Here is a 10,787-nt window from a genome sequence, read left to right as displayed (position 1 = left end):
TCAGAGACAGAAGGCTGAAACACTGTAGCAATTTGGAGTTAAGATTTGGCTTTGTGAAAAAATATTCCTTAAAGGAATCTTTTAAAACACTTTTCCTTGTGGAAGACCAGTTGCTGGCACTTGTCTATGAGTGCTCACTCCTCTTTCACAGTTTGAATGTTCAGGACAAGCAGATCCAGGATGAACTTACAGATCATAGAATAACCAGGGTAACTGCAGAATGCATCTTATATACCTGATTTTTTGAGGGGAAAAGAAGTATGTTGTCTCTGTCTCTTCTTTCTTTTTCTGGATTTTCTTGTATTTTCTGGAACAGGATTCACTCCAGTTTTTCACATGTATTATTTCATCAATATTGGAACAGAATTCCACAGTGGAGATTAGACTGTGTTGCCATATTTTACACTCTAGCCAGCTCTGATATGAAAAATTATAAATTAGCAAAATTGCACTGTACCAGTTAGAATTGTCTGATACTGCTAAGACACAGAAGCATTTCCTGGAGAAACTCAGTCATACAGAGCTGAGCAGACTTTGTTCACTGCCATTTATTCTGTTTGTCTCAAAGATATTTATTAATACATAACGCAGTGGAGCCAAGGCTCACTGTGTTCTTTCCTTCCTGCATGATAGCTGTGTTCCTCCAGGAAGTAAGATAACAGTCTCTTCTGACCTCTTTGCATTGTACTCTTTTAAAAAGAAATACAGTGCATTTTTCTGTGTTTAATCTACAGTTCTTGATGCGATTATTTGATCATCTACCATAGATATTTATGTTCTACAAGATCAGTAGAAAAACTGTGGAATTATCACTTCCTGAAGTGACTTTTCAGATATCCTTCACCTATCAAATTGCACATTATTTTGCACTGATGAATAATAGACTATATTGTTGCCCAACATGAATGACAGGAGAATGGAGTGATAAGTAATGATGAATTTGGATCAGTTTTATAGACCACACTGAATTCCTTAGGCTTAGTGAACAGAAGGTTCTTGTGCAACCACATAATCAATATGGATTACTAATATGGATCAGTCTGGATAACCAATATCCAGATTCACAGTCTTTGGCACACTGTTCTTAACACTTTTGCTGAAATGGAACATCAAAATCAGGCATGTTGGTGTCCTAAATCAGAACCAAAAATCAAAAGTGTTTCCATTGAGATCCATCATTTTGAGGAAGACTGTTGTACTGTTGTACGAAGGAAAATAATGAATGCATCCAATATCGCAGTTTCTTCAAGCCTTCAAGAATTATTGGACATCAGTCAGACTTCTCTAGAGTACTATGAGCTTATTATGAAAGGAGCTCTGGGGTTCTTTCAAAAAGTGAGGTCTACCAAGAGTGCCTCCAACTATTCTGTTTCTTCCTTACCTGGTCACAGAATTGGAAAGGTTACCTTAATATATATTATATATATATATATATCATAATATCATTTATCATATAATCATTATATTATATATATATATAAAATTATATTATATAATATATATAATATATATATGTAATATATATAATATGTTATGTTATATATCATTTTATATATATAATCAATATATATATTCTATATATATATATCTATATATATTATATTATATATGTTATATATATTATATTATTATATAATATATAATACAAATATGTATATATATTTATATAATGATTATATGATAGATGATATTATATATTTACATTTACATTTATATTTATATTCATATTTATATTTACATTTGACCATATAGACCGCATAAACATCTCCTCCTCTGTGAGACTTAAAGATTTCTCTTGATAGATTCTTCTGTGTAAGCTGAGCAGCCCTCAGAGAATTCCCTGTCAGAAGGTTCCCAAATGAGCATCATTAGGAGATCTGCACTTTCCAACAGCTAATCTACTGCTTAGTTACAAACTTTATGGAGTTAGAAATTAACTAACTGCTTTGTCCTGAGCAGGAGTTGTCATTCTGTCCAAAGGGGCTTCTGTCTGAAAAGATCATCAAAGTTTAGCAGATGACTGTTCACCTTCCTTTGAAACTGCAGCAAGGAAAACATTAAAAAAAAAAGAAAAAGAAAAGGAAAAAAGAAAAAGAAAAAAAGGACGAGAGAGAGGGACACCAGTCTCATGTACAAAATGACTTTAACAAATTTAATACATGGACTCACGGAATGTCTCAAGTATCAAACAGAAGTTGAAATTTCTGCACAGAAATATTTCCAAACTGTCATATTGAATTAAAACTCAGCCTCCCAGAGCTTCAACTGTGAACGACATCCAAGGCAAAAGTTCTGGCAAAGTCTTATCTGAAATTTAATAGAGACCTGTTTAATTAAAGATATTAACATTAAAAAATATCTGAATGACACCTAAGACATTACAAAGCTATGATTTTTCAAATATTCATAACTTTGTACATTTTTTAAAACCATCTTTCCCATGAAAATAATTAGATGCTTTATTTTTTTTAAACTGTATCTTAAGAATTAGCATAAAATCAATTCTCTGTTCCAAATTCTGAATGCAAATATGGAAAAGAAAGCACCTAGTACAAAGAAGCCATGTCATTTCCTTCTACAGAAATGCTGGTGAGAACAAAGAGCTTTTGGTGTCATTATCATGTTTATTTCCTACTCAATCTTCACGTTGCAAGGAAGAAATGCATTTTATTACTTTTAAAAATGAAAGTCTATTATTTCTGCAAGCAATTCTTGACTGATAGCAAATCTACCACATAGTTTGAGTACATTTAATATCTGTGCATTTGTCATCCTTTTAAGGATTAAATAAATGACATTTAAAAGAAAGTAAGATATCTCTGTTCAATGTCCTTTCTCTAAAGAACGATCCTCTAACTCACCAGGAAAATCATCAAGAAAATGATTGTACCTTTATATCCATATATACATGCACCTTAAGAGAATGTAAAAAGAGTTTGCACTATACATAGACACAGATACTCATACAGATATATATAGAGACATATATCTATACATTACTTTATACATATATACACATATGGCATGTATACACCTATACATGTATATGTTTATGTATTATACCTATTTATAACATATTCTAGGTATATGATACATTCTAGATTTCTCTATGTTTTAAAAGAGTAATCCTCAAAGAACTCAAAACTTATTTTAAAAAAAAAAAATCTATCTCCATTTTCTTAATCTCAAAACCTGATCATATCATAAAACACATCGAAAGAATTGTGCCTTGTTGCTTTTCTAATTCTTTACTCAATATCAGAATTTCCAAAAGCATGTTAATTTTGAATAAATTACTTTAATTTCACAAATCCATGTCTACAGTTAAAAATGGTAATAATAATAATCATCATCATCATTGTCATCATCCCAGAAATACTTACTGAACTATGGTTATCATAAAGTTCTCTCATTTGCAGGGCTGAGCTGTCTGAAGTGTAGATCAGACACTCAGAGAGAAACCAGCAAAAGAGCTATAATAAAATAGCAAAATAACTCTCCCAATTTTATTCATATAAATCTGTGATGTGACAAGGTATTAAAAATGGCAGTTTTATCTTGAGATCAGTCTATGTGTGATGAAACATTGACTCATAGAATCTTTAGAGTTGAAAGGGACATTTAAAGGTCATCTAGTCCAACTTTCCTGTAATGAACAGGGCATCCACTTCTAGATCACACTGCTCATAGCCTGGTCCAGCCTTGCCTTCAAAGTCTTCAGGGACAGGGTAATCACTACATCTCTGGACAACCTGCTCCAGTGCTTCACCACCCTCACTGTAGAAGATTTTTTCCTTATATGAAAAACAAATCTACCCTCTTTATGTTTGAAACTATTTTCCATTGTTCTGTCACCAAAAATCCTGCTAAAGAGTCCGTCCCCTTCTTTCCTGTAGCTTCCGTTTAGATACTGAAAGGAAAATATCAGGTCATATTTCTGCTTTCTTTTCTCCAAGCTGAAGAAACCCAGCTCTTTCAGCATGTCCTTGTGGGAGATATGTTCCATTTCTAGGATCATTTCTGTGATCCTCCCCTGGATGTGCTCCAACAGGTCCATGTCTTGTCTGCCCTGGAGACTCCACATCTGGACACAGTACTCCAGGTGAGGCCTCACCAGCTCAGGGCAGGATCATCTCCCTTGACCTGCTGGCTACAATTCCTTTGATGAAGCCCAGGATAAGGTTGGCTTTCTGGGTTGCAAGGACACATTGCTTGCTCATGTCCTGCTTACCATTCACCAGTACTCCCACGTCCTTATTGGCAGGGCTGTGTAAAGCCATTTCAGCCTGCACCCTGTATTGACAGTGGAGGTTGTCTTGACTAGGTGCAAGATCTTGCATTTCGATTTATTGAACTTCTTGGGGTTCTCCTGGGCCCGCTGCTTAAGCCTGTCTAGGTTCCCTCTAAATGACATGCCATCCCTTGGGCATGCTGACCACACCCCACATTTTGGTATCATCAGAAAACTTGCTGAGGGTGCACTGGACTCCACCACTGACATCACTTATGAAGATATTATAGATTATTAGTCCCAGTATTGGTCCCAGCTCTGAACCGTAGGGGTCACCACTCATCACTGATCTCCATCCAAATATTGAGCCATTAACCACCACTCTCTGGATTCCATCCTGCAACCTGTTCTTCATCCATTGAACAGCCCACCCATCAAATCCATATCTTTCCAATTTGGAGGGATATTTTGGAGCACCATGTCAAAGACCTCACTGAAGTCCAGACAGATTACATTAGTGGCTCTTCTCTTATCCACTGATGTAGTTACACTATGACTGTTGCTTAGAAGGAGCTGGGGAAGTGGGCTAGGCAGGCAGGGGGGCTCTTGGTGTCATGGGACACTCCCTGCCTGCCTAGCCCACTTCCCCAGCTCCCTCCATGATAATATTTTATTATCAGAGAGAAGACGCATTATGCAGTTCTAAGTTCAGTAATCAGCCTTTTAAAAGTCTCTAATCTTCACTGGAAAAATGTGAACCTTTAATAGATTTCCGTTCACATTTTGACTCGTAGCTGAACTGGCATGTGACAGTAGATAATTTGTATATGGGAACACTCAGCAGCAACTAGACTTGCCAAGCCAAGGCCTTCCTAGGCCTTGATCTGTTGCCACAGGTAAACTCTGCATGTCCAGAGGGTTGTGAATCTTCAGAGAGTTCTGTGGCACAGTGTGTTATTTATAGAGGGAGCTTGTCTGATGGAGCATGTTCCTGGGCTGCTCTTGAGACACTCCTCAGAAGGAGGGAGGGATTTTCCATCCCAGAGCAAAGCCATGATTGGAAAGCCCAGATGATGCCACTATGGCACGTTCATGGTGGATTACGACAAGCCACCAAGGCCACATTCTCATGCAGATTTGGGCCTGTCACTGTGCAGTGAACCTGAAATTGGTACAAGGAGAGCAAACTGTGGACCCCTTTCAGAACAACTATCCTCACTCATTCAGCTGTTTGGAGAAATTTACTCTGAACTTTGATCATATTTCACAGTGAAGAAAAGCTGCTTAACAGTCCCTCCTGCTGGGAAATACATATATATATATGTCTGATATGGTTTTGGAGGATAACACAATCCATGCCATACACTCCTGTACATATGTACACAAATGTTTTCTGTGAAAGCACAGCTGCACATTTTATAACTATTTTATCTTCTTTGTAGAGAAGAGAAGTCTTAACAAATGCTTGTGGTAGAATCAGAGTACTGCAAGAATTCCATATCCTTAGAATGGAAACATTCTGTCAAAGGTTATCCGGGAACAAACCAGTGTCTCTCACATTCCCACCATGGTTTGAATAAAGGAAATGCCATTTCTTAGGGAAGAACTGGAAGCAGAAATGCAGTGTTTCAGATAAAGATTTTCACAACTACAGCAGTGCATGTGTTATACAGTATCCTCACACTTCAGGATGTCTTCATGCAGTTTGCTGGAGGAGTTCAACATCGTTTGTGCTCCTGAAGATTCTAGAAGTATTACAGGAAGAAAACTCCTATCTTGAATATACCTTTGTAGCAGACTTTTGCATAGTATTTTCAAGGATTCCAAAAATGGATATGGCTCATGGAACTGGACACGCTTTGTTAGACATGTCTTCATAATGGACTACTGTTATATTTGCTGAAAGTAAAATGCTTTGATTTCCCATCCAGGGGCAGATTCTGAGACTGCCTACAATATCATGCATGCTGGTGGTAATTTGCCATTAATTTTCCCATTCAGTTTGCATTGCAGAACAGCAGGGAAGATGGCTCAACTCTAAACGCTGTAGTGTCAAAAGAATCAGTAGAAGCCACTGCCAGCATTCATGTGGATTTCATCACTTCAGATTTGAAACAGGAAGATTCTCTATTTATTTATTAATTATTGGTAGCCAACCAGGGAGTTAACTATCCTATCATCTTCCATGAGACTCCCAGATATTTATCATTATCAACTAACTGATTTACTCACCTTCAGTAATCAACCATGTTTTCCTCTATCTGCAAACTCAAATTCCATAGTAGCTATGAAGACACTTCATTTTTCGCTCTTAATGAAACTGTTTATGTATGGTCAATACTCCATTCTTTTGGAGCATATTTATTTATTCATTTATTTATTAGTGGAGGGGTCCCTTTTTTTTTCCCCCCTTAAAAGCATAATGTTGTTTTACTGAGAAGAAAACAGCTGTTTTCCTCTTCTTTGTTTACAAATTTCTGCATTAGTCTAGAAGCAGAAAACCAGGGAGAGTTTTTGTTGTTGCCATTACAAAGCAGTATGTTGAAGGCACCTTGTGTACTAGATATTCAAAATGGGAAATAAACTAAGCACTCGTCCAAAATGTCTCAAGATACAGTGAATCTGATTCAATACATTTTTGGAATAAACAAATACAGTTTAAAAAAACCCACACATTAATTGAGTCAGAAGATTTTTCTGCTTGGAAACTGACATTCCCATAGAGTACTTTAACCACAAATAAATTGTACTTTTATTTCATCATGATGACATAATTCATCATAATGACACTCTCTCTTCATGATATACAAACTCTCCAAGTCATAGATATCTTGAAACTTCATCACAGCCAAAGGCTGCTGCTTCTTCTCCACAGCAACAGATTCTCTCAGCAGTCCTTATTTGTGGAAGGGATTAATGTACAGAAATGTGACAGTCTTTTAAAAATACATACAAATAAAATACACCTCAGTTGTAAATTATTAGCTAAATTCTGCTCCAAAGAAAAAGGTAGGTGGCATAGTTTCAATAAATGAATCAATGTGTAATTTTGTAAAATAAATTTTTGAAGTGGCAAGTGATGAAACAGATTGTAAACCTGAAGCATTCTTTTGAATTTTTCATGATGGTTTGATGAAAAAGAAATTGGAATAGAAAGAAGAACTAACTTCTCTAAAAAATGCCCTTCTGGTACTTCTTCACTGAATTGTCTTATTTTCCTATGCAACCCTCAGGTAAAAATCTTAACAGTCTAGGAAGTCTAGGACATTTTTGAAGATAGTACAGCTCTTCATAAATTGATATCTTTGATTACTGATTATCAATTATAGTACTCTTTTTTACATCTACATGCGTAATGGAGAAAGAAAAGAAAAAATAAAACAAACAAGAAAACCTCCTCCCCCACATAAAAAAAAAATCACCATTGCTAATGAGTCAAAATTTACTGAGATAGAAAGTCTGCCTAATGACAAATATCATTACTCCTGCAATGTGTTTCAGAAACAGAAAAAGTACAGATTTAAATATGTCTAGAATTGAAATCTAGAATTTGAAAAATATAGCTCAGCACATGTTCAATGTTGAACAGAAGCTGCAAGCTTCTAAATTGCCTCTAACATTATGAGCTCTTAGGATACAAACAGATGCTGTATGCATCTCACTTCAAGTAGTTATCTGAAAGTCAGTTATCTGTATTTAAACCAGTGATCCAAGGATCTCCTCATCAGATTCTTCCTTTCCTGGGAATAACTTCTATTTTAAAAATGAAGTTATCACTTAATGACAAATGCTTAAGACAACTTCTCCTCTCTAAATATCTTTCCACAGTTTATAAAGAGTGGATAACTTAACTTAAGCTTTAAGTATTTATTTTTGAACATTGAAAGTGAGATGAGTTTCCCTTTCACTGAATATTCACCACTGATTAAATCCTAAGGCATAAGCTTAGACAATACCATTGCAAATTTATAATTACAATGAAATGGAATGCATTGACAGTAAGGAGATTCTTGTGAAAATATTATTCTGTTCTGACCCAAAATTATTTGCAGAACTATGTCAGGTTTCTACTTCTGACTAATTATACGGTTGTCATTATATGTTACGTAAGTATAGATTAGCCCTTTATGAGTGGCTCATTTTCAAAGAGACACTTCCCCTGTAGCTAAATCAATAAGGGTTAATCCTTACCGATCTCCTTTAAGGTAATAGGGTAATACTTCCAGAGACTTGAATCACTGTCCCGAAATGTCGCATCTAATGAAAAATGTGATGAAAAAGTTAATAACGAAGGTGAATAAGACAGAATCTGTGGGTTAACTAGGCTCCTAATTTAGTGAAATGCTTGATCTTGGATGGAGTGGGTTCAGTACACGTCCTACCTCACCAATCAGAAAAGTAAAGTCATAAAAGCCATCTGCTGCAGTATATAATGTGGTAACGCAGTTAAACAAGAATTCCCTAAAACAAGCCTTTAGAAAACAAACTACCACTCAACTACAGTGAAAGTCATGCAAATTCAATGACGTTTCTGTCATTGTTAAGAATTTTACTTAAAAAGCCCACTGCTGTTTCTGCTTGCCTGATTTTCTGTGCATGTTATACAACTGTACACCACAGAAAATGTGATTCTGTGATGGCTCTCAGTGTGGGACCTGAACTCCAAAAAAAATCCTTAACTGAGAGATCAGTAGTATTAAGTCAGGATAATTTGCTAAATGTGTGCAGTATGTGACACTGAAGATGTGATTTGCTGATATCACTGAAGATGAGGCCAGTATTAAGCCTACCGGTTTGAGAATAAGATTAATAGAGTTTTAGAACCTGTATCTGTTTTTGGCAGCTGTTAAAGTCCTATTACCATTTTTACAAAGAAATAGAAGGTATTACGTAATCAAAATTATATTAGGCACACTGAGGTTTCAAGAGAAGTGATTATAAATACATAAAACAGTGAAAAGCATAATCAGCGGAAAGTACAGTTCTTGAAAACACTTTTAACTCAACTATTGAAAATAAGTATCATTTTTTTTCTGCTAAATCCATCTGATGATAAAGGCAAATTTATGTAAAAATACAGAAATGTTATAATTCACAATGTCTGATAGAAAAAAATTAATGCCATTTTGCAATTTTGCAACTCAAGTAAGGAAGCATTGTGGTATAAAATTCAGAATCTGTGCAGTAAATAATATTTAACAATCTGGTTTCAGTGCATAACATACAAGATTCAGTGATAATAATCAACCTAATTTTTAAGTAATTATTTCAGTGTTAGTAATTAAGATCCTACTAATATTGCAGTTTTACTCTGTCATTTTGCTTTGGCTGTATCACTAGGTAATGTCTGAGATTTTGGGAAGTTTAAAAAGTTGGAGGTGATCCTTGTGATGAGATAAACTAGGTGGAAAATGGTTGTTGCTTATATACTTACTGTTTACAGGAATCTTTGTTTCTCTATACACACTGAATTTCTCCCTGCAGAAATATATTGATAAAAATATTTCTTTCCATTTTGCTGCAAACTTTAAAACACACATTTGTTTAAACAAGTGCTCATCATATGCCTGAAGTTCAGTTATCATGATAATGCGCTATGTTTTTATAGGTTAATTAGAAGAACACAGCCATAAAACTTTGCTATTCATAGTAGTATCATATTTGTAAATTTTAGTCATCTGAATTATTTGACAAGGCAAAAGATGCTCAGTGTGTAATTTACATTCCTGGATATATGCTCAGATGGTGAGCTCTTCAATTGGATTATCTTAATTTCTTATTCACAATTCTTCATACTACTTTATGAATGCTTAGGGGGAAGCAGTAGGCAAAGATTATTTGCTTTTACCTAATAAATGGAAAATTAGCATTTTCTAGTGTCCAGATTTTTTAGAGAAAAATACCAAGTTATTCAAGAATACCTAATTGCTTTGGATGCCAATAAAATCCTTACTAGTAAGTAAAGCTTGGTTTCAGTTATTTAATTTTGTTAAAATTTCAATCCATATTCAAATTATACTGGAATTAGTGCAGAGAAATTCAAAAATTTTCAATGCTAAAATGAGAAGCTGACACTCACATACAGCAATTTTTTTCCTGTACATTTCTAAACTGCAGCATAAATAACGTTGAATGCCTCATTATTTATTTTCAGAGAAGTAGAAATTCCATATACCTTGCAAATAAGTGAAATAAGCTTTGAACATTAAAATACATCACTTGCACACCCAGTTTTAATTTTGCTGACCAGCACTCACACCAAATTTAAATCTTTTGCAGAATTATAAAAACAAGTAGACAAGTAAATAGAAAACTGGAATCATGCCTCTTTTAAAAAAAAAGTTTGTCATTTATTGGTCACCATCCTATTTTTCTAAGTTTGTGGAAGGAACTTTGCCCTGTTGATTCATTGCATGTCCTAAAAGAACAGTTATAGGATAAAAATGGAATTCCTGGATATGCCACAGTGAAAAAGAGTATATCTCCTTTTAAGTTCTTGTAGTGAATTTTCTAAAAATAATAGAAAATGAACTCAATTTTCTGAACAGTGAGAGGT

This window comes from Tympanuchus pallidicinctus, unplaced genomic scaffold (assembly GCF_026119805.1).
Source record: "Tympanuchus pallidicinctus isolate F22 unplaced genomic scaffold, pur_lepc_1.0 scaffold1, whole genome shotgun sequence".
Classification (NCBI taxonomy): domain Eukaryota; kingdom Metazoa; phylum Chordata; class Aves; order Galliformes; family Phasianidae; genus Tympanuchus; species Tympanuchus pallidicinctus.
The sequence above is the reverse complement of the archived record's forward strand: the minus strand, read 5'-3'. Positions refer to the sequence as shown.